This window comes from Nomascus leucogenys, chromosome 21 (assembly GCF_006542625.1).
Source record: "Nomascus leucogenys isolate Asia chromosome 21, Asia_NLE_v1, whole genome shotgun sequence".
Classification (NCBI taxonomy): domain Eukaryota; kingdom Metazoa; phylum Chordata; class Mammalia; order Primates; family Hylobatidae; genus Nomascus; species Nomascus leucogenys.
The window spans coordinates 71,356,708-71,361,171 of record NC_044401.1 but is presented as its reverse complement, the minus strand read 5'-3'; positions in this window follow the sequence as shown (position 1 = coordinate 71,361,171).

The window sequence follows — 4,464 nt, the reverse complement described above, 5'->3', positions numbered from 1 at the left end:
AGCGGGGAGGGGCGGGACCGGCGAAGCTGGGAGGGGCGAGGCCAGGAACAGAGCCGGCAGGGAGGGGCGAGGCTGACTGCGGTCGGGCTCCCGTGGGCTTTAAAGCCTTGCCCCGTAATTATAATCTTAATTACCTACGCTTAATTAGGTGAATCTTATACCGTGCATAATGTTGCTCCGCAGCGTGAAAATGTAGACAATACATTATGCGTTTATACAAATTATATGTTAATAAGTAATTATGTAAAATATTGGTATATTCTATGAAAAACTCCTGAAGAACCATCCCAATATGCCAGAGCTTTCCTCTAGGGGCAAAGATCAAGGAAATTTCCACTTTCTGCTTTTCAGGATGGTTCCAAAGTCTTTGCTTTTATAAGTACTCACTGTAATAATAAATTTATCTAAATCAGTTTACAGTGGTGGGGTGGGAGATTATTATTTTCTTTGTACAAATCAGCATTAATATTTTCATGTCACATTCTGTTAGATAAGTTCAGCGGAAACGAAATGATTTTTTAAAACTTTTTACCTGACATAAATATGTATATTTAGAAACAAAGAAAAAAGTATAAAGGAAAACAATCACAAAAATCAAAGAATAACTTAGAACACCCATAGTCCTATCACCTAAAGATAAATGGTGATAAAAGTTTCAATTATTTTCTTCTAGAGTCAGAAATACAAATATACACTATGAATCTGGATGGCTGGATAGAGGGAAATGATCATGTTCAAAAATGTATATATGTATATATATAAAATACACATACACATCTCCTTTTATGGAGTGGGACAAGAATGATATTTGGAATCAAAAGTAACTGATTTTAAATTCTTCGCAGTTATGAGCTATGAGACCCTTATTCACTTCTATTTCTTCATTTATAAAGTAGGCATAACACTATTCACCTTGTGAGACGGATAATTAAGTAAAATCCAGAGTGGCTCTCAAAATACAGTTTCTGATCAACATCACTTGGGAATTTTTTTAACACAAATTTTCAGTGCCCCCCGCCGACTCCGCCGCCGCCCTCCAGCCTTCTGCAAAGCTTGGGGGTGATTCTCCTCTGGTAAAATTTGAGAGCCACTGAAATGGAGTACATAAAGCCTGATGGGTACTCAGTAAATGTAGCTGCCTTTACTATACTGTAATATTTAATCTCCTCTTGTCCTTGTTTTCAGTGACCCTTAAGGAAAGCTTGTCCTTTATGGTCCCCCAGTTAGGTTCAGTTCAATAGCATTCGCTGAGCTGAAAGTCAGTGCCAGGCAGTGAGTGTGGGAATAGAGTCCACAGTCCATATCAAGAGATACCAGCCTCCTTCTGCATCACACGTCTCAGTATCAACTATGAAACCACTTTTTCTTGCCCAGACAACTCCACAGATGGTTTCACTGAGGATTTAACCTCAGTGCTTATCAAAATGGGCTCTTGTAGTCTGAACCCCCAACAATACTGGATACCCTTTGATTAGTGGTAATGAGCATTACAACCCTTCAGATGGTGAAAAGCAGCAGGCACCTTAAAGGCCACCTAGTCCAGTCGCACCCATTTCACAGGGGAGGAAACTGAGTCCTAGGGATAGAATACAGCCAGCCGATGAAGAAGTCTGCAAAGGCATCTGGCCCTGCATCTGCTTGCTTTGAGACTAACACCCTGACTCACCATAGTGGTATTTTGATAAATGACACCAGGCACTCTCACTGGCTTAGATTGATTGACAGATTAGAAATAGCCATCTGCCCTTGCGAGGAATGAAAGCAACAGAGACATGCAAGCAAAACCTTCAACAGATTTATTTTACTTCAAATGGAACATACCAAAACAATTAGACTATCTGCTATGGTTTTTAAACAGACAGATAGTCTGAATGGTCCTATCTAGACACACCAGTCCCGTTATAAAAGCCCCACGAAGCAGGGCTCGGCTTTCCAAGCCTGTAATCCGGGCTACTTGGGAGGCTGAGGTGAGAGGACTGCTTGAGCCCAGGAGTTTAAAACCAGCCTGGGCAACATCGCGAGACCCTGTCTCTAAAAATAATAATAAATTAAAGCTCCAGAAAGACCTCTACAGTGAATCTGATCCCTCCCTCCCCGGAATGAACACTAACAAAGAGCTGCTACTAATAGCATTTCGAACAGTTACTGGAAAAAAGTAATGACTCATTACATGTTCATTTTTATTTAAAATAATTTAACAAAGGTAGAAATGTTTAGAGAAAAGTCTCCCATACCACAAAGAGAGAAACAGGGTTAACATTTTGGGAGGGAGGCAGAAGGGAATCATGCCATAAACAGCTTTCTCTGTCTTTTTAGAATTTCTTTATTTATGTTTAAACCTCTTTAGAGGTTTAAACAAATAACTCTTTCTTGGGTATCAATTGCCTGTGATCAAGGAGTAATCATATCGTTACTAGTACACTCTTGACAGCTTTTGGTCATGTGGTTCTGAGCAGTTTGAAGATAAAGTTCTTGGTCATAGCTTCTAATACTCATAAATCTCACCAACAGGTGTGGGGCCGCACTGGAGTTCCCACTCATCTTTACCAAGATGATTTACTCAGCTTGCCCACAGGGCTGCTTCTTGACATTCTGAAGCCCTGGGGAATTCCTTCACACCCTCTGACTTCGTGTAACTGAGCACTGAGGCTCAGTGCGTCTCTATTTAGCACTCCTCTCACTGTCTCATATTTAACTAGTGTTTCCACTGGATTGCAGAAGTTTTGAAGGCAGAGCAGGATTACATCTTTCTCCTCTTTAAAACAAAAAACAAAAAACCCACAGTGCTTTCACAGAGCCTCAAAAGAACTCGAAATACTTGTTGGCATTGTAGTGAATATTCTCAACCTTTTCCCCCTACCCAGATACAACCACAACAATAAAATTGGAGCAAGGTACAGAAAAGTCAGTAGATGTTTTAATGAAAGCATAGAAAACAAATCAGATTAAAGCACTATTAATAGCAGATATGAATCGTGGGCTATCCTATTGCTAATAACAATAATAGTAACACATAACTGTGAACCTGTATTATACACTAAGCATTTCCTATACATTCTTTCACTTATCCTCACCTATGTGGCAAATGTTCCATTATCCCCACTTAACACATGAAGTCACTGAGGCTGGGAGAGATTAAGTAATTCCTCCAAAGTCACCTGCCAGAGAGGAAGGAGCTGGGACTCTAATTTTGCTTTCTCTGACTTCACACCATCCCATTTTTCCAGAATCAAGAAAACGTGAGCACTCAGGAATATTTTCACATTTTAAACTTTATTCAAAAAGCAGCACATAAGATATATCTTAGCACTAATTCCACGCAATCACCAAATTTTCCTAAATACCAGTAGTAGTAGTAATTTCTTAGAGTCATTGTAAGCTCCTTAACTGTCTTCTGAATTAATAAGGAAAATTAAATTATGTTTTCTAGACTTTGCATTAGTATATTTCATTACTTTCCAAGTTTTCGAAAGTTGGTGATCTGAGTAGAGTGAATTCACCTTGTCTAAGCCACTTAGGGGCTTAGAGACTCTGTTATCTTAGAAATCTTCACCTTGGAATTCTACCTATTACATTATACAATCAAACAAACTACTTTTATCTCATGCATTATACCAATCAGCCCCTTAACTGAACAAAGATGATCCTTGGAAGCTTAAAGAGAATTTACAACGAATACATCTTTTGCCAGGTCTTTGGGCTGGGATACAAAACATCACGTTATCTATGAATATATTGTGGTCCCTCAGTGAAAGTTGTCACCAAATATTGCAATAAAACTAAGAAAACTTTTGAAGCGGAATGCATATTTCTGCCCAGAAAATGCTGGATGCAGAACAACTAGTTCACTGCAGACAACTGTTTGCTTTAAAATGTAAGCAACATGCCCAGCTCAGGACTGAAGTGGCCAGAGTGCCTACTTTATCAGAATGGCACAGCAGTCCAACAATTTAGCCTGGAGAGAACAGAGATGAAGAACAAAGAAGAGAAGTGAAAAAAAACAAACCAGCCCTTATGTTCTACATGACCTTCTTTCCCATTTTGCCAATCTGATTTCACACATAGTGACTCACGGTGAAACAGAGAAAACATGGGATTGCATTCAGATGTGTAGAGGTTAGTAAGACTTAGTTTTCAAAAGCAGCTCATTCTCCATTAACACTGTGGTCACCTTCCATTTCATTTCACTTAGATTGACATCTGCACAGCTGCCAAAATTTTTCTTCTAGGTAAACCTTCAGAAAAGGTATTTCAAAGGAGGCAGCGGGTATTCGGACTGCTAGAAAAGGCATTGCCACCTCCCTTCAGTCAGGGGATTTCCGCTAGTTGCTTTCTGTCATTTCATCTCTATTCTGCACTCAGTCCCTTGTTCTGTCTCGAGGTTCCTGTTTTCCTGTACCCAACCAAGAGCCAATCAAGAAGTAAAGACGGGCAAACACGCCCGCCCACTCCCAATTTCCTTTG